Below are 21,151 nucleotides of genomic sequence, written 5' to 3' on the forward strand. Positions count from 1 at the left end.
AATGATAAAGGCTGAGAAGAAGAAAAAGATAAACCAAGAAACATAGCTATGTAATGTATATGTTTGGGGGTGGGGTGATGGGGGTTTGAAATTTTAAGAATGGTCAGAAAAAGTATCACTAAGAAGATGACTTCTGAATAAGGATATGAGGGAATTCAAAATACAAAGGCTTTTTAGCTTCTTGACCTTCTCCCCTCTAATAGTCTGTTGCCTACCCTACCTCAGCAGTATGTCCCCATAGACACAACTTATATCTTCTCAATACTAAGAAATGTACCCTTCCGTTCTCTCAGTTCCAAGCCTGCCACTCTGTGATCACCACCTCTATCATTCCAATCCCTACCTTTGCGCATTCTAGCTCATACAGTCCTTCATTCCCACTGGATCTAGGGTTAGTTAGTTGTCTTACCAACTTTTTATTATTTCTCATCCCTCCTTTTGTTTTTACTTCCTTCCTTAATTAGTTGGTATTAATGGCCCACTACTAAAATCACTTTCTTGTATATAATATTAAGCCTCAACTGCCCTGCCTACTCCCTTTATTGTGCCCACTTGGCAGAATCCCAATCTTGATTAATCTACTCAATCTTGCATCTCAACAGCTAAATGTGATAATTACCTCATACATACTTCACTCTCCTCAAACCTATAATAGTTTCTCTGACTCCCTCAAACTCCATTGAGGATTATGTGTCTTACGTTTCTGAGAAACTTAATTTCTGCATATTTCCAACATTACATTTACCAACCAACCCAAATACAGCTAATATACTCTGCCTTGTTGCTTCTCAGCAAGAATAAACTGTCCATGACTTATTTATTATTTATCTATTTATTTTTTTGAGATGGAGTTTTGCTCTTGTTCTGGTTGGAGTGCACTGGCGTGATTTTGGCTCACTGCAACCTCTGCCTCCCAGGTTCAAGCGATTCTTCTGCCTCAGCCTCCCAAGTAGGTGGGATTCCAGGTGCATGCCACCACACCCAGCTAATTTTTTGTATTTTTAGTAGAGATGGGGTTTCATCATGTTGGCCAGGCTAGTCTCAAACTCTTGACCTCAGGTGATCCGCCTGCCTCAGCCTTCCAAAGTGCAGGGATTACAGGCGTGAGCCACCACGTACAGCCCATGACTTTCTTTAGGATGAACTCCTCCTTTAATAGACATAAATTATTCTCTAATCACATTAAATCCCTCATTTTACTAAATCCCCCATCAGCACACAAACATACTATAATATTTTATATCAAGAGAGAGTCAGGCCTCTGAGCCCAAGCCAAGCCATTGCATCCCCTGTGACTTGCCGGTATACGCCCAGATGGCCTGAAGTAACTGAAGAATCACAAAAGAAGTGAATATGCCCTGCCCCACCTTAACTGATGACATTCCTCCACAAAAGAAGTGTAAATGGCCGGTCCTTGCCTTAAGTGATGACATTACCTTGTGAAAGTCCTTTTCCTAGCTCAACCTGGCTCAAAAAGCTCCCCCACTGAGCATCTTGCGACCCCCACTCCTGCCCGCCAGAGAACAAACCCCCTTTGACTGTAATTTTCCTTTACCTACCCAAATCCTATAAAACGGCCCCACCCCTATCTCCCTTCACTGACTCTCTTTTCAGACTCAGCCCGCCTGCACCCAGGTGAAATAAACAGCCATGTTGCTCACACAAAGCCTGTTTGGTGGTCTCTTCACACGGATGCGCATGAAATTTGGTGCCGTGACTCGGATCAGGGGACCTCCCTTGGGAGCTCAATCCCCTGTACTCCTGTTCTTTGCTCCATGAGAAAGATCCACCTATCACCTCAGGTCCTCAGACCGACCAGCCCAAGGAACATCTCACCAATTTTAAATCAGGTAAGCGGCCTCTTCTTACTCTCTTCTCCAACCTCTCTCACTGTCCCTCAACCACTTTCTCCTTTCCACTCTTCAATCTCTCTTCTCTTAATTTCAATTCCTTTCATTTTCTGGTAGAGACAAAGGAGACACGTTTTATCCGTGGACCCAAAACTCTGGCGCTGGTCACGGACTGGGAAGGCAGCCTTCCCTTGGTGTTTAATAATTGCAGGGACGCCTCTCTGATTATACACTGACGTTTCAAGGGTGTCAGACCACGCAGGGACGCCTGCCTTGGTCCTTCACCCTTAGTGGCAAGTCCCGCTTTCCTGGGGCAGGGGCAAGTACCCCTCAACCTCTTCTGCTTCACCCTTAGCAGCAAGTCCTGCTTTCCTGGGGCAGGGGCAAGTACCCCTCAACCCCTTCTCCTTCACCCTTAGCAGCAAGTCCCGCTTTTCTATGGGGCAAGAACCCCCAATCCCTTATTTCCGCACCCCAACCTCTTATCTCTGTGCCCCAATCCCTTATTTCCGCACCCCGACCTCTTATCTCTGTGCCCCAATCCCTTATTTCCACGCCCCAACCTCGTATCTCTGCACCCCAATCCCTTATTTCCATGCCCCGACCTCTTATCTCTGTGCCCCAACCCCTTTTCCCACTTTTCTGGAAGGTAAGAACCCCCAAACCCCTTCCCTCTGTTTCTCTACTCTCTTTTCTCTAGGCTTGCTTCCTTCACTATGGGCAACCTTCCACCCTCCATTCCTCCTTCTACTGCCTTGGCCTGTGTTCTCAAAAACTTAAAACCTCTTCAACTCACACCTGACCTAAAACCTAAATGCCTTATTTTCTTCTGCAATGCCACTTGACCCCAATACAAACTCAACAGTAGTTCCAAATAGCCAGAAAATGGCACTTTGAATTTTTCCATCCTGCAAGATCTAAATAATTCTTGTCATAAAATAGGCAAACGGTCTGAGGTGGCTGACGTCCAGGCATTCTTTTACACATCAGTCCCTTCCTAGTCTCTGTGCCCAGTGCAACTCGTCCCAAATCTTCCTTCTTTCCCTCCCACCTGTCCCCTCAGTACCAACCCCAAGCGTCGTTGAGTCTTTCTAATCTTCCTTTTCTACAGACCCATCTGACCTCTCCCTTCCTCCCCAGGCTGCTCCTCGCCAGGCCGAGTTAGGTCCCAATTCTTCCTCAGCCTCCGCTCCTCCACCCTATAATCTTTTTATCACCTCCCCTCCTCACACCTGGTCCGGATTACAGTTTCGTTCCGTGACTAGCCCTCCCTCTCCTGCCCAGCAATTTACTCTTAAAAAGGTGGCTGGAGCTAAAGGCATAGAGTCAAGGTTAATGCTCCTTTTTCCTTATCCCAAATCAGAAGCGTTTAGGCTCTTTTTCATCAAATATAAAAATCCAGCCCAGTTCATGACTCGTTTGGCAGCAACCCTGAGACACTTTACAGCCCTAGACCCTAAAAAGGCAAAAGGCCGTCTTATTCTCAAAATACATTTTATTACCCAATCTGCTCCCGACATTAAATAAAACTCCAAAAATTAAATTCCGGCCCTCAAACCCCACAACAGGATTTAATTAACCTCACCTTCAGGCATACAATAATAGAAAAAAGTTGCAATTCCTTGCCTCCACTGTGAGACAATCCCCAGCCTCATCTCCAGCACACAAGAACTTCAAAACGCCTGAACCGCAGTGGCCAGGTGTTCCTCCAGAACCTCCTCCCACAGGAGCTTGCTACACATGCCAGAAATCTGGCCACTGGGCCAAGGAATGCCCGCAGCCCGGGATTCCTCCTAAGCCACGTCCCAGCTCTGTGGGACCCCACTGAAAATCGGACTGTTCAACTCACCTGGCAGCCACTCCCAGAGCCCCTGTAACTCTGGCCCAAGGCTCTCTGACTGACTCCTTCCCAGATTTTCTCGTCTTAGCGGCTGAAGACTGACACTGCCTGATCACCTCGGAAGCCCCCTAGACCATCACGGACGCCAAGCTTCGGGTAACTCTCACAGTGGAAGGTAAGCCCATCCCCTTCTTAATCAATACGGAGGCTACTCACTCCACATTACCTTCTTTTCAAGAGCCTGTTTCCCTTGCCTCCATAACCGTTGTGGGTATTGATGGCCAGGCTTCTAAACCTCTTAAAACTCCCCAACTCTGGGGCCAACTTAGACAATACTCTTTTAAGCACTCCTTTTTAGTTATCCCCACCTGCCCAGTTCCCTTATTAGGCTGAGACACTTTAACTAAATTACCTGCTTCCCTGACTATTCCTGGACTACAGCTATATCTCATTGCCGCCCTTCTTCCCAATCCAAAGCCTCCTTTGCGTTCTCCTCTTATATCCCCCCACCTTAACCCACAAGTATAAGATACCTCTACTCCCTCCTTGGTGACCGATCATGCACCCCTTACCATCTCATTAAAACCTAATCACCCTTACCCCACTCAATGCCAATATCCCATCCCACAGCACACTTTAAAAAGATTAAAGCCTGTTATCACTCGCCTGCTACAGCATGGCCTTTTAAAGCCTATAAACTCTCCCTACATTTCCCCCATTTTACCTGTCCTAAAACCAGACAAGCCTTACAAGTTAGTTCAGGATCTGTGTCTTATCAACCAAATTGTTTTACCTATCCACCCCGTGGTGCCAAACCCATATACTCTCCTATCCTCAATACCTGCCTCTACAACCCATTATTCTGTTCTAGATCTCAAACATGCTTTCTTTACTATTCCTTTGCACCCTTAATCCCAGCCTCTCTTCGCTTTCACTTGGACTGACCCTGACACCCATCAAGCTCAGCAAATTACCTAGGCTGTACTGCCGCAAAGCTTCACAGACAGCCCCCATTACTTCAATCAAGCCCAAATTTCTTCCTCAACTGTTACCTATCTTGGCATAATTCTCATAAAAACACACGTGCTCTCCCTGCCAATCGTGTCTGACTGATCTCTCAAACCCAAGCACCTTCTACAAAACAACAACTCCTTTCCTTCCTAGGCATGGTTAGCATGGTCAGAATTCTTACACAAGAGCCAGGACCACACCCTGTAGCCTTTCTGTCCAAACAACTTGACCATACTGTTTTAGCCTTGCCCTCATGTCTGCGTGCAGTGGCTGCCGCTGCTTTAATACTTTTAGAGGCCCTCAAAATCACAAACTATGCTCAACTCACTCTCTACAGTTCTCATAACTTCCAAAATCTATTTTCTTCCTCATACCTGACGCATATACTTTCTGCTCCCCAGCTCCTTCAGCTGTACTCACTCTTTGTTGAGTCTCCCACAATTACCGTTGTTCCTGGCACGGACTTCAATCCAGCCTCCCACATTATTTCTGATACCACACCTGACCCCCATGACTGTATCCCTCTGATCCACCTGACATTCACCCCATTTCCCCAAATTTCCTTCTTTTCTGTTCCTCACCCTGATCACGCTTGATTTATTGATGGCAGTTCCACCAGGCCTAATCGCCACACACCAGCAAAGGCAGGTTATGCTATAGTACAAGCCACTAGCCCGCCTCTTAGAACCTCTCATTTCCTTTCCATAGTGGAAATCTATCCTCAAGGAAATAACTTCTCAGTGTTCCATCTGCTATTCTACTACTCCTCAGGTATTCTTCAGGCCCCCTCCCTTCTCTACACATCAAGCTCGAGGATTTGCCCCACCCAGGACTGGCAAATTAGCTTTACTCAACATGCCCTAAGTCAGATAACTAAAATACCTCTTAGTCTAGGTAGATATTTTCACTGGATAGGTAGAGGCCTTTCCTACAGGGTCTGAGAAGGCCACCGCAGTCATTTCTTCTGTTCTGTCAGACATAATTCCTCAGTTTAGCCTTCCCACCTCAATACAGTCTGATAACAGATGAGCCTTTATTAGTCAAATCAGCCAAGCAGTTTTTCAGGCTCTTAGTATTCAGTGAAACCTTTATTTCCCTTACGGTCCTCCATCTTCAAAAAAAGTAGAATGGACTGAAGGTCTTTTAAAAACACACCTCACCAAGCTCAGCCTCCAAAAAGGACTGGACAATACTTTTATCACTTTCCCTTCTCAGAATTCAGGCCTGTCCTCAGAATGCTACAGGGTACAGCCCATTTAAGCTCCTGTATAGAAGACGCTCCTTTTTATTAGGCCCCAGTCTCATTCCAGACACCAGACCAACTTGGACTGTGCCCCAGAAAACTTGTCATCCCTACTATCTTCTGTCTAGTCATACTCCTATTCACCGTTCTCAACTACTCATACATGCCCTGCTCTTGTTTACACTGCTGGTTTACACTGTTTTTCCAAGCCATCACAGCTGATATCTCCTGGTGCTATCCCCAAACTGCCACTCTTAACTCTTAAATAAATAATCTTTGCTGGCAGGACTATGCTGAATCTCCTTAGGCAGTCTCTAATCAGATATCCTGAGTCATCCCAATTCTTAGACCTTTTATACCTGTTTTTCTCCTTCTGTCATTCCATTTAGTTTCTCAATTCATCCAAAACCGTATCCAGGCCATCACCAATCATTCTATATGACAAATGTTTCTTCTAACATCCCCACAATATCACCCCTTACCACAAGACCTCCCTTCAGCTTAATCTCTCCCACTCTAGGTTCCCACGCCACCCCTAATCCCGCTTGAAGCAGCCCTGAGAAACATCGCCCATTCTCTCTCCATACCACCCCCCAAAAATTTTCGCCGCCCCAGCACTTCAACACTATTTTGTTTTATTTTTCTTATTAATATAAGAAGGCAGGAATGTCAGGCCTCTGAGCCCAAGCCAAGCCATCGCATCCCCTGTGACTTGCATGTATATGCCCAGATGGCCTGAAGTAACTAAAGAATCACAAAAGAATTGAATATGCCCTGCCCCACCTTAAGTGATGACATTCCACCACAAAAGAAGTGTAAATGGCCGGTCCTTGCCTTAAGTGATGACATTACCTTGTGAAAGTCCTTTTCCTAGCTTATCTTGGCTCAAAAAGCACCCCCACTGAGCACCTTGCGACCCCCACTCCTGCCCGCCAGAGAACAAACTCCCTTTTACTGTAATTTTCCTTTACCTACCCAAATCCTATAAAACGGCCCCACCCTTATCTCCCTTCGCTGACTCTTTTCGGACTCAGCCCACCTGCACCCAGGTGAAATAGCTATATTGCTCACACAAATCCTGTTTGGTGGTCTCTTCACACAGACGCGCATGAAAGAAAAGAAAGAGAGAAAGTGAAAGAAAGAGAGGAAGGAAGGATGGAAGGAAGGAAGGTAAGAAAGAAGGAAGAAAGGAGGGAGTGAGGGAGGGAGGGACAGAGGGAGGAAGGGAGGGAGGAAGGGAGAGAGGGAGGGAGGGAAATGCTTTTCAACTTCATATTCCTCTTCAACCACTATACCATATCTCTGCTTCCATTTATGGAAAAGCTTCAAAATAGTTGTGTGTACTCATTGTCTCCATTTCCTCTCCTTTTTTCACTCTGGAACCCACCAAAATTAGGCTTTTGTTCTCACCATTCCAACAAAAAGCTCTGGTCAAAGTCCCTGCAATGTCCATTTTGATAAATCAAGTCCTGCATTCATAATTTTTATCTTTAATTCAACCTATCTGTGCCTTCCACACAGTTGATCACTTCTTCTTGTAGTACCCTGTTCATTTGGCTTTCAGGACACTATTCTTGTTCCTCTTTCATCTTATTTACTGTACCTGGTTATTTTACTTTTCTGGTCTCCTATCATCTTATAATAATGAAATTTTCCAGGGCTTAATCATTAGACCTCTTTCCTCTTTTTGGCAAAACCCACTGACTTTCATTTCACCCTATGGATGTGAATACTATGCCTATACTGACACTTGCAAAAATTCATATTTCCATTCAGTACCCTTCCTTGAACTCCAGATTCTTACTTTCAACTAGTCACTTTACCTCTCCTCTTAGATATCTAATATATAACTCAAATGTAACAGCTGCAAAGGTGACTTCATTTATTTTCTTCTTCCTTCCAAAACTATTTTGTTTTTCCGAATCAGTGACAACGACTTCCTTTAAATTGCTCAAGTCAAATTTCTTGGGGCCATTTTCACTTTTCTCTTTCTCTCATACTCTAAACTGTGAAGGAAAAAAATGCTCTGGAGAGATTCATCAGGCAAGGAAAACTATTTGGTCCCAGAAATTTGGGAGGCTGAGGTGGGAGTATCACTTGAGCCCAGAAGTTCAAGAGCAGCCTGGGCAACAGAGTGGGACCCTGTCTCTTCAGAAAGAAAGAGAAAAAACAAACTAGCCAGGCATGGTGGCATTCACCTGTGGTGCCAGATACTTGGGAGGCTGTGATGGGAGGGAGGTTGAGGCTATAGTATTCATGTTCATGACACTGCCTTCCAGCCTGGGTTCAGAGCTAGGCCCCATCTCCAAAAAAGAAAAAGAAAAACTTTACTCAAAATTATTGCAATAAGGATCGAGTCCATTGCAAAAGGAGAGATAGGTTGAAACAAAAAGTAGGAGAGATTTTAAGAGATAGTGCAAAAGTACTGGAGAAAGTTAGCCAGGAGGTTGGTCAATGCCAATAGACCATCTGTGTTTGCTAATTGTCATTTATTGCCCCCCTTCCCTTTCACAGTGACTGGGAGATAAGGGCCCTGTGTTTCTAGCTTATTACATTTAAAAGAAAAGGTTTCCAGGTCTTTTGGAGAGACATTCCTTGGTTGTAGAAAATTTACATTTCAAAGAAACAGAGAAGGTATTTAAGATTGCAAAATTTCTAAAGGAAATGCTCAAAGAAAAGGGAGGTCAAGGGCCCATACTCAGAAAAAAACCTGTCTAAAGTTAAGTCAAGATGAAGGGAAGTCAAGGTCATCTTGGTCAATATACAATCAATCACATATCTATCCACAAAATTCACTTCTTACAGGTCTTTGCTCAAAGGTCACATGACTAGGGAGTTTTCTTGACCTCCCTTTATAAAATAGCAATCTCCCTCACATTTTTCCACTACACATGCATACCTGTCCATCTTATCACCCTCAAACTGCGGCATTTATTTATTTAGTTCATTTTTTCTACTTTATAAATTTTTATTTTATTTTAGATTGAGGGAGTATATGTGCAGATTTGTTACATGGATGTTTTGCATAATGGGGGTTTGGAGTTCTGTTGTACTCATCACCCAAATAGTTACCATTGTACCCAACAGACAATTTTTCAACCCTCATGTCTATCCCACCTTGCCTGCTTTTGGAGTCCCCAGCATGTATTGTTTCCATCATTACGTTCATGTGCACCTAGTTGTTAGCTCCCACTTATAAGTTAGAATGAGCGATATTTGATTTTCTGTTTTGGAGTTAGTTCACGTAGGATAATGGCCTCCAGCTCCATCCATGTTGCTGCAAAGGACATGATTTCATTCTTTTTCATGGCTGCATATTATTCCATGGTGTATATATACAACATTTTCTTTATTCATTCAACCATTGATGTACACTTAAGTTGATTCTATAACTTTGCTATTGCTATTAGTGCTATGACAAACATACAAATGCAGGCGTCTTTTTATATACCAATTTCTTTTCCTTCGGGTATATATCCAGTAGTGGGACTGCTGGGTTGAAGGGTAGTTCTATTTTTAGTTTTTTGAGAAATCTCCATACTGTTTTAAATAAATGTTTTACTAACTTACATTCCCACCAAAAGTGTATAAGCAAACCCTTTTTTCTGCATCCACAACAATATCTATTGCTTCATGACTTTTTAATAACAGCCAGAATGCAATTAATAGAAATTGCATCAAATCTGTAGACTGCTTTGGGCAGTATGATCATTTCAACTATATTAATTTTTTAAACACAGGATGTTTTTGCATTCATTTGTATCATCTATTATTTCTTTCATGAGTGTTTTATAGTTCCTCTTATAGAGATCTTTCACCTCCTCAGTTAAATATATATATATGTATTTTATTTACTTATTTTTGTATCTATTGTAAGAATTGACTTCTTGATTTGGTTCTCAGCTTGAATGTTACTAGTGTATAAAATTGCTACTAATTTTTTACATTGATTTTTGTATTGTGAAACTTCACTGAAGTTGTTTATCAAGCCTATGAGTCTTGGAAGAGTCTTCTGGGTTTTCCACATATAATAAGATTCTGTTATTAATGAACAGAAATAATATGACTTCCTCTTTTCCAAATAGGATGACTTTTATTTCTTTCTCTTACCTAATTACTTTGGCTAGGACTTCCAGTTCTATATTGAATAGAAATGATTAAAGGGGATAACCTTGTCTTGCTCCAATTCTTAAGAGGAATCCTTTCAACTTTTCCCTGTTCAGTATGATGTCAGCTGTGGGTTTGTCATATATGTCTCTTATTATATTAAGGCACATTCCTTCAATGCCTAGTTTGTTGAGGGTTTTATCATGAAGGTATGTTGGATTTAGATGAGTGCTTTTTTTCTGCATCAGTTGAGATGATCTATGGTTTTTGTTTTTAATTCTGTTTATGTGGTGAATCACATTTATGGATTTGTGAATGTTGAACCACCTTTGCATTCCTGGAATAAAACCCACTTGATCATGATGAATTATTTATTTAATGTGCTGTTGGATTCGGTTTGCTATTACTTTGTTGAGGACTTTTGCATTTGTGCTCATCAGGAATTTTGGCCTGTAGTTTTCTTTTTCTGTTATGTTCTTGTCTGATTTTGTTATCAGGGTAATAGTGGTTCCACAAAATAAGTTAGAGAGGAATACCTCCTACTTTATTTTTTGGAATAGTTTCAATAAGATTAGTAGCAGCCTTTCTTTGTATGTCTGGTAAAATGTGCCTGTGAACCCATCTGATCCTGGGACTTTACTTGTTGGAAGATTTTTTATTACTGAATTACTTTCATTACACATTATTGTCCTGTTAAGGATTTCTTTTTCTTCCTGGTTCAATTTGGGAGGTTGTATGGTTGCAGGAATCTATCCACTTCCCCTGGGTTTTCTAGTTTGTGTCTATAGTGATGGTCCTAGTAATCTATGATAATCTTTTGCATTTCTGTGGTATCTATTTTAATGTTGCCTTTATCGTTCCTGATTGTACGTATTTGAATCTTCTCTTTTCCTCATCTTTAAACTAGCTAGTGGTCTATCAATTTTGTTTATCCCTTTAAAGAAACAGCTTTTTGTTTTGTTCATCCTCTTTATCATTTTGTCAGTCTCAGTCTCATTTGGTTCTAGTCTGATCTTTGTTATTTCTTTTCTCCTGCTAGCTTTCAGTTTGATTTGTTCTTGTTTTTCTTTGAGTTGTGACATTAGGTTGTTAATCGAGATCTTTCTATCTTTTTGATGTAGGCATTTAATGCTATAAACTTTTTTTAGGACTCCTTTTGCTATATCCCAGAGATTTTGCTATGTTGTGTCTCTATTTTCACTCATTTTGGAAAATTTTTTTATTTCTGCCTTGATGTCATTGTTTACCCAAAAGTCATTCAAGAGAAAGTTGTTTAGTTTTCATATACTTATGTAACTTTAGGATTTCCTCTTAGTATTGATTTCTAATTTTATTCCACTGTGGTCTAAGAAGATATTTGACATGATTTTGATTTTTTTGAACTTACTGAAATTTACTTTATGGCTAAGCAGATGGTCAATTTTGGAGAATGTTCCATATACAGATGAAAAACATGTATGTTCTGTTGTTCTTGCGTAGAATGTTCTGTAAGTATCTATTAGTTCCATTTGGCCTAGAGTCCAGTTTATGTCCAGAGTTTTTTTGTTGACTCTCTGACCTATCTAGTGTTGTCAGAGGGGTGTTGAAGTCCTTCACTATTATTGCATTGCTATCAGTTTATTTTCTTAGGCCTAATAGTATTTGTTTTATGAATCTGGATGCTTAAAACATTAAGTGTTAAGTGTTGGGTGTGTATATATTTAAGATAATTAAATCTTCTTATTGTATTGAACACTTTATCAACATATAATGTTCTTCTCTTTTTTCTTTATACTGTTGTTGGCTTAAATTTTGTTTTGTCTTCTATAAGAGTATCTACCCCTGCTCACTGGTTTTCCATTTGCTTGATAGACCTTTTCCACCTCTTTACTTTGGGTCTTCGGTGTCCTTATGTATGTCTCTTTTAGGCAGAAGATTATAGGGTCTTGTTTTTTCATTAATCAGTTTGTGGCATTTAAAACTATCTGACATATTCAGATACATAATACATTTACTAATTTCTTTCATATTTATCTCCCCCTACTTGCCTGTAAACTTCATAAAGACAGGTACTGTTTTGTCTACTGCTGGTTCTCCAGTATCTAAAACAGTGTCTGATACATAGTATCCACTCAATAATTATTTCTGAATGAATTAATGAATGAAATGCCAGATTATTTCTGGCAATTAAATACAACTTATTTGAGCCCCAAAGTGCCAAATTTCACATTATAAATATCTTTGAAAAATCTGATGAAAACTGTATATTCTTTCTGCAGAATAATTAATACACATGAAGACACACTCACTTGATTTTTTGCTTATAATTTCAGAGACTAGTATGGATTTCATAAAGTCCTAGGGTTTCATATAAACTCTAGGATCTCACTGATTCCAAGGAAACCTCTCTGGACTACCGTGTACCTGTAACTGTCTAAACATTTTGAGTCCCAGCAATCACATAGGCTTACTAATTTGTACACAACATACTTCTACTGCAATATATTTCAACTTAGGAAACAAAGTAATGCATTGAAAGATCACACTCAAATCCTGCTAAATTGTCCACAAATGGGATGGTGTCAAGATTTCTTATAAACTGCTTCAGGAAAAAATGTTTTTAATATTCTAATACTTTGTAATATACTATTGATACAATGTCAAATAAGCATATTTTTTATTTTCCTCTTTGAGAAAAAGTATAGTACATGTGAGATTCTTAATTTCATGTCTATATCTTCAAAGAGCTGCGATCAAGGACAATCATTTCTATTGTACTATTTAATGCTGCTATTATAACTTAAGAATGTATGAAAAATGCACAAACATCAACTTACTGTTCATAAAGAAGAATCTGCTTTAATAAAAACACACCCAAATATGCATGGCTTAAATATCCATTTCCAGAATGACTATGTAATTGTGTCAAGTGACTCAGTATTTAAACTCATTTGTACAAAAGCCTACATTCACTTAATAAAGCCCTTTCTCTCAGTCTGCACACGAGTATTCAACCTGGAGAGGCTTTTGTTTATCTGAGGTACATTCTTTATTACATTCTTGGATAGCAACTTGATACTGATTTCAATAGGCTAGAAAAATAAATTATGGAATATTTAATCAGAATGAAGGTTATATGCCCATTTAAGAGTATGGAGTTGGGCAGGGCAAAATGATGTGTGTGAACAAAGAGGTTAGAGAAATAATGTTTAGGGTCAGTGAAGAACATCCAGGCTATGATACTGTTAAACATCAAAGGGGCCTGATTTTCTCTATTTGAACTTTGAACCAGTGGGTAAAAAGGAAAAATTGTGAAGCAGATACAATCAATGTATCACTTTTAATCCTAATAAAAGCTTAGGTTAGAACACACAGATTAAGTTTGAGACAATTAAGGACTTCCTAATTCTAAAGCCAAAAATTACATAGAATGATTTCCAAATCACAGGCTGTGCTTGACTTTGCCTGTAGGGACTTGATGCTATAAATGTATTACAATGAAGAAACTAACAAAAATATATGCCTCCTGATCAGGTAGGTCCCATGAAGAATAGAAAAAAATGCTTAGCTTTACTGCCCCAGTTTCTAGGATGAGGGAGGTATAGAAGAGATAATTAGCATTATATTAACGTATTCACAGAAAGGGACATCAGAAATGGGTGTTAACATTCACATTTAATTTGAAAGGAGGATTGTGCTATCTAACCAAGGTGGACCACCAAGAGGGAACTTGTAGAAAACAAGAATCAAGCAAAAAGAAACATGAAAACTTATCCAAGAATGAGGGTCAAGGAGATCACTGACAAGGTAGCAGCAGACTAGAACCCTCACCAAGATGATTCTATACTTTCAGGCAGCTTTTCACACATGGCTATGACTAGACCTCATACAACCAACTTTTTCTGCTAACATGTAACTTAGAAATCATTTATTTATTAGAATCATGTTTCTTATTTTGACACAATACTCCTTTGGCTAGAATTTTTATTTCATTCGCTTGTGATCTAAGATCTTTAGCATTCTTTAAAAGCTTCTCATTATACACTTGTTTTTTAAATACTCAAAAATTCTACTAGGTAGATTCATACTTTGAACCTAGGAGAAATAACTTCTATTTTACAGTTCTATCCTGTGTATGCCAATCATTGATTACTGCCAAATTATTTTATACCATTTTTAAATTTAAAGACTGACACAATGCAGTTAAGTGGGAAGACAAAGAAAGCCCAAATAAAGAAGAATATATGTATGCAATCAACTTCTCCACCAAAGGCAACCATTCTTAACATTTTAGTGTAGGTCTTTCCAGTATCTTTTTTGTTCATTATACTTTTTCTTTGAATCAAATGGTAGCACTTTTTAATATTTAATAGCAATATTCAGTATGTATTTTCTTATGATAAAACACATTTTCATTCACAGACATCTACAAATTCAACTAACATTTACTGAACTCTTTCTATATATCAGGCACTGGGTTAAGCACTGGGTCTATGAGGATGAGTGAGGAAAACAGGCCTAGGCATAGCCTTCGTGGTGCCTAAAATTAATGGAGAGAGACAGAATAAATAACTAAACAAACAAACAAATTAATCAACAAATACCCTGTGAGCCAACATGCTATTATATATGGTATGTTCTTATTTTATTTTCTTATTGTTTATTGAGAAATACAATTTATTTTTACATATATCTATTATTGGTGAATTGAAGATCTACATGTAATAAACAAAACAATAACTACCTGGTAAATGGAGTAAGTACAGTTTACCCTATCTCTTCTACTGAATACAGCTATGAAACTTGGACAGAATATGTGAAGATGAGAACTCTGAAAAGTAAATAATATAAGGCAGATGAGAAAGATGACCAGAATTTGAAATATCAAACTGGCAGTGGGTTTTACCCAGAAGGCACTGGATCACAGAGATCATAGTATGGAAATCACTGAGAGGGAAAAGTTTAGGAAAATAATCGATAAGCCCAGGCTTATGGATGCCTGGGCTCACTCTCCACCTGTGCATGAATGGATCTAAGCTTAAGCATACCAAAAACCTTGAGAATTAAACTAACAGATAGTCCACTGCCCAGATTCCAGACTGGCCACTGGGGCAGTGCACATAGAAGGAAACGTCAAAATGGGGCATTACTGTTTGTATTTAATCTCACAGTTAATATCGGAATGATACTGCAAAGGCTTTGAAACTGAACTGACAAGGGAACCACAGCCTACAGAAAGTGTGTCAGAACTGGTGAACTGACAAATCCAAATAGCTTGCCAATACAAAAATTATCAACATTCTGTATATAATTCAAACAAGACTCAGAGTCTCACATCATATGCAATGTATCCAGAATACAATCCACAATTACTCAGCATTTGAAGATCCAAGAAAAGCTCACAGAAGCCAGAAGAAAAATAGAACAAACTGCAAGAAAAGAGGTGTCAGCCAGGCGTGGTGACTCACACCTCTAATCCCAGCACTTTGGAAGGCCAAGGCAGGTGGATCACTTGAGCTCAGGAGTTTGAGACCAGCCTGGGTGACATAGTGAAACCTTGTCTCTACAATTTTTTTTTTTTAAAAAGATAGCTGGGTGTGGTGGCACATGCCTGTAGCCCCAGCTACTCAGGAGGCTGAGGTGGGAGGATAGCTTGAGCCTGGGAATTTGAGATTACAGTGAGTCAAACGGTGCTACCACACTCCAGCCTGGGTGACAGAGCAAGACCCTGTCTCGGGGGAAAAAGTAAAAAAGAATAGAGGAGAAAAAGAAAAAATCTATCAACTCAAAATTCCATATTCAGTAAAATCACTCTCTAGCTGAAATTAAGATACACTCAGATGAAGGACAAATAAGAGAATGTATTGCCATAACACCTGCTCACAATGAAGTACTAAAGGAATTTGTTTAAACAAAAGAGAAATAGTTCCAGAAGAAACTTAGAACATCAGGAATAAAGAAGGGGTAGATGTTCAATATATTGACAAATATAATAGCTTATCCTTCTCTTTTTGAATTTGAAAAATATATTTGATGATCAACTTCTAGCAAGACTTAAAAAGAAAATTCTGATGTACAAAGAAAAAACAGAAGACACAAATTACTAATATAAGGCATAAAACAGGGGATGTCACTACAGACACATCAGACTTTAAAAGAATACAAAGGGAATACTATAACCAATCTGTCCATATAAATTTAACAATGTAGATGAAACTGACCAGTTCATCATAAACCACAAACTACAACAGATAACATAGATAACCTGAATAAACCTATTTGTTTAATATCTTTCCCCCAAATATCTTTAGACCTAGAGTATTATAAGTAAATTGTATGAAACACGTAGAAAGGAAATAAAATAATAAAAAGTAGAAATAATAACAAAACTACACAATGTGTCTCAGAAAACAGAAGAAGGAAAAACACCTACTAATCTTCTTTATTTTATTTTATTTTTTTTGAGACAGAGTTTTGCTCTTGTTGCCCAGGCTGGAATGCAATGACGCGATCTCAGCTCACCGCAACCTCCTCCTCCCGGGTTCAAGTGATTCTCCTGCCTCAGCCTCCCAAGTAGTTGAGATTACAGGCATGCACCATGCCCGGCTAATTTTGTATTTTTAGTAGAGATGGGGTTTCACCATGTTGGTCAGGCTGGTCTCGAACTCCCGACCTCAGGTGATCCACCTGCCTTGGCCTCCCAAAGTGCTGGGATTACAGGCGTGAGCCACCGTGCCTGGCCAACATCTACTAGCCTATTTTATGAAGTCAGCACTACCCTGAGAGGAAAACCAAAGATAGTACATATTTTTTCATGAACACATATACAACAATTTTTGAAAAAAAATCAAATTCAGCAATATAGAAAAAGCATTATACACTATAAGCAAGTGAAGTTTATCCATATTGTGCACTACTAGTTCAATATTCAAAAATTAGTTAACATAATCCACCATTTTAACAATCTGAAGAAGATATGATATCATACTCGATGGTGAAAGAGTGAGTCCTTTGCCTCTAAGATCAGAAACAAGGGAAGGATGTCCACTCTTACCATTCATATTCAATGTTAGATTGAAAGCAGTTTCAAGTTTAACAAAGCAAGAAGAGAAATAAGTCATACAGATTGGAAAGGAAGACAATGTCAAGGAACCTGAAAGCAAACAAACAAAACCCTAGGAATAATAAATGATTTTAGTAAAGTCAGAGGACACAATGTGAACACACTAAGATCTATGGTATTTCTATGCAAAATATTAAAAGAACACTTAAAACTCAACAATAAGAAAACAACCCCATTAAAAATGGGCCAAAGACCCTAACAGACAACTTATTGAAGAAGACATACAGATGGCAAAGTATATGGAAAGATGTTCAATATCATATATCATTAAGGAATTGCATATTAAAACAATAAGACACCACACACCTTTTAGAATGGAAAAGAAATGTAAACACTGATGACACCAAATGTTGGCAAGGATGTGAAGCAACAGGAACTCTAGTCCATTGCTTACCTTGTGATCCAGCAACCATGCTCCTTAGTATTTACTCAAATGAGTTGAAAACTTACGTTTACACAAAAACTTGCACACAGATGTTTATAGCAGCTTTATCTGTAACTGCCAAAATTTGAAAGCAACCAAAGTATCCCTCAGTAAGTGAATGAATAAGTAAATAGTGGTTCATTCAGACAATGGAGTATTATTCAGTGTTAAAAGGAAATGAGCAATCATACCATTTCCATGTAAAGACATGGAAGAAACTTAAATGCATATTAGTAAATGAAAAAAAGACAATCCGAAAAGACTATACAATTGTATGAGTTCAACTGTGTGACATTCTAGAAAAGGCAAAGCTACGGAGACAGTGAAAATATCAGTGGTTGCCAGGGGTTGGGAGGAGGGAATGATGAATAGGCACACTCCAGAGGTTTTTAGGGTAGTGAAACTATTCTGTATGATACTTTAGTGATGGATACATGTCATTATAAGTTTTTTTCAAACCCATGGAATGTACAAAAAGAAGAGTGAACCCCAATATAAACTATGAACTTTGGGTGGCAATTATGTATAAATGTAGGTTCATCAGTCTTCACAAATGCATCACTCTGGTGTGGAATGTCAATAGTTGGTAAGCTGTGCATATGTGGGGACAGAGAGTACTGTATATGGGAACTCTTCTACTGTTTTCTCAGTTTTGTATGGACTTAAAACTGTTTTAAGAAATAAAACCTATTAACAAAAAAACTCAATGGTCACATTAAGATTAAAAATGTCTACTCTTTGAAAGACATAATTAAGAAAATAAAGATGCAAGTCACAAAATAAGATAACATTCACAGTTTATATATACTTCTGTCAAATACATATATATAACTATATATGTTTCTGTCAAATATATATATATATATTTGGCAGAAGACATATTTAGAACAGATAAAAAAACTCTTAAAAGACAATAATAAGAAAAGCAACCCTATAAAATGGGCAAGGGCTGGGCATGGTGACTCTTGCCTGCAATCCCAACACTTTGGGAGGCCAAGGCGGGAGGATCACTTGAGGCCAGGAGTTTGAGACTGGCCTAGGCAACATAGCGAGACCTTGTCTCCACAAGAAAAAATGAAAAACTAGCTAGGCATGGTGATGCATGCCTGTAGTCCTAGATTCTTGGGAGGCTGAGGCAGGAGGATCACTTGAGCCCAGGAATTTGAGGCTACAGTGAGCTGTAATTGTGCCACTGCGCTCTAGCCTGGAAAATAGAGTGAGACCCCGTCTCAATAAAATAAAATAAATAAAATGGGCAAAACATTTGAACAAACACATTACAAAAGAAGATAAAGTGCCCAATAAGCACATAAAAAGAGGCTGAACATCATTAGTCATCAGGATATGAAAATTAAAACCACAATAAAATATACCCCAGAATGGCTAAAATTTAAAAGGCTGACAATATAAAGTGTTCACAATTATAAGGAAAAATACTCTTATACATTGCTACTGGAAATGTAAAATGGTGCGGCTGCTTTGAAAATAGGCTAGCAATTTCTTATAAAGTTAACCATTTATGTATGACCGAGCAATTTTATTTCTAGATATTTACTCACAAAGACTTAAAAACAAATTTTCATAGCAGCTGGACTCAGAAGAGCTAATAAATGGAAAGAATCCAATGTTCATCAACAAGTAAACGGATAAACAAATTATGGTATATAACACAATGGAATATTACTTAGCAATAAAAATAAATGAACTAACAATATATAGAGAGCAACAGAGATGAGTCCCAAAAACATTATGCTATGAGCAAGAGACCAAACACTAAAGAGTATTTATTGTATGGTTTCATTTATGCGAAGCTCTAGAAGAGATAAATCTAATTTTTAGTGATAGAAAGTGAATCAGTGGTTGCCTATGGCTGAAAGTTGGGGGCAATAACAGGATAGGGGAGCAGGGGAATTTTGAGATATTAGATATCTTCTATGTTTCAATTGTGATAAGAGTTACATCAGTATATAAACTGGTTAAACTCATTGGAAATATGCAGAGTGTATGCATTTTATTGTATTTAAATCATTCTGCAACAAAGTTAATATTTAAAAACTCTCAATGGTTTTACCAAGTCTCTTGCTTTCATGATACTAAATACACCTTAAATTTGAGCAACAAAATAATTTATTGGCTTACATAGCCAAATATATACTTTATATACTCATACTATAGGAAAGGCAGGCGGGAAGCCTACCTCAAGTAAAACAAGAATCAGGAACTCAAGTATTGACAAAACTCTCTCCATTTCTCTTCACAGGACTATCTCTATTTCTGGCCTTGATTGCTCAAGATGGCAGAAACTAGGACAGCTGACAACTCCTGGACTTACATTCTCATGGATTCATCAACCAGATAAAGATCTTTCTTTGGGGGTCAAATTTGAAAAATCTGGAGAAGGACTTCAACTGGCTCCACTTGAGTCATGTGGCTATCTCTGGATGGACCACTGTAAGGGTTTAGGGTACTATGATTGGCTCAGATTGAGGTAACTGGTGATTTCCTAACCAAGCATTCTGATGAGAAAGACCAAGTTATATAAGAAGAAAGAGGAAGCTTTTAGAATATAAATTAAAACCAGAAGCAAAAGAGACTTTTTATAAAAAGAAAGAAATAGTATAAACAAGGCTACTGAATCATTTAAAACTAAAAATCCATTCTTATTTATTTTTCCGATAGTGAATATTAAAGAAAAATATTCTAAATTCTCGAAGCCTGTGTCTAGCTGAGACAACAAATTCATAAAGCATTTATTTCCATCTCTAAACATCTTATTTACTAAGAATCTGAATATTTTATACCACCAGAAGTTGATCAGGCTTTTTTACTCGTGTTATGAAAGAAGACAACAGTTGTTCCTATAATCATAAAATTGCTCAGTTCAAATAGAGAGATGAACCCACTGGGGACATCACTAAGTCCCTTCTTACGTTCATATTGTAACATTGTTACACTGTTGGATTCCTCTTCATAAGTTGGGTTACATTCACTGCAGATGGTACATCTGACTTTAGAGCAGGTGTTGTAGCAGGCCTGGCCCACAGCATCCTGATGCTTATCACCTGGACAGTTTCCAGCCACAGATTGGTCTTCGAGTTGTTGGGGAGATTGTCAGAGAGATTGATAGTGTGAGCCATACTGGAATTACCCATGATAAATGACACGATTTCCTCCACTCTTCTCAAAAGACAAGCTGTGAATCACAAGACTGTTCAGCTAAACTTGATGAGTACCTCTTTCCACCTGGAAGTTGCCTAAAAACACATTTACATCCAGACTTGGGTCACCTGCACAAATCAGAGCATTTAAGATCCAATGACTCACTCTTGGAATATGGAAATCAACTAACTGAGTATAAGATTTGTAAACCTAAAAGATAGCTTTGGTAATTTTTTTGTTATTTATTTTGCCAACTATTACCTGTTTTATGCTTAGTACTGTGCCAGTTAGATTAAGCTAAGCTGAAGTAACACATAAAGCCTGAAATATCACGGTTTAAACATAATGCAATTTGCTTACTCATTTAACAGTCAGATGATATTGCTGAAGTGGGAGGGAAGGACCAGTAGCAGAA

General features: G+C 38.8%; 2 long non-coding RNA genes across 2 annotated transcripts in view; one reads left to right on the plus strand and one right to left on the minus strand.

Moving 5' to 3' along the window:
• LOC104006057 (uncharacterized) overlaps window positions 1-21,151 on the minus strand; it is a 114,546-nt gene that overhangs the window by 46,041 nt on the left and 47,354 nt on the right. The window lies entirely within an intron of this gene.
• LOC129143722 (uncharacterized) lies at window positions 1,759-20,036 on the plus strand. Its single transcript, XR_008547505.1, has 4 exons — window positions 1,759-1,850; window positions 3,764-3,865; window positions 7,047-7,114; window positions 19,838-20,036. It is a non-coding gene; the product is annotated as an uncharacterized LOC129143722 (long non-coding RNA).

This window comes from Pan troglodytes, chromosome 3 (genome assembly GCF_028858775.2).
Source record: "Pan troglodytes isolate AG18354 chromosome 3, NHGRI_mPanTro3-v2.0_pri, whole genome shotgun sequence".
NCBI classification, from domain to species: domain Eukaryota; kingdom Metazoa; phylum Chordata; class Mammalia; order Primates; family Hominidae; genus Pan; species Pan troglodytes.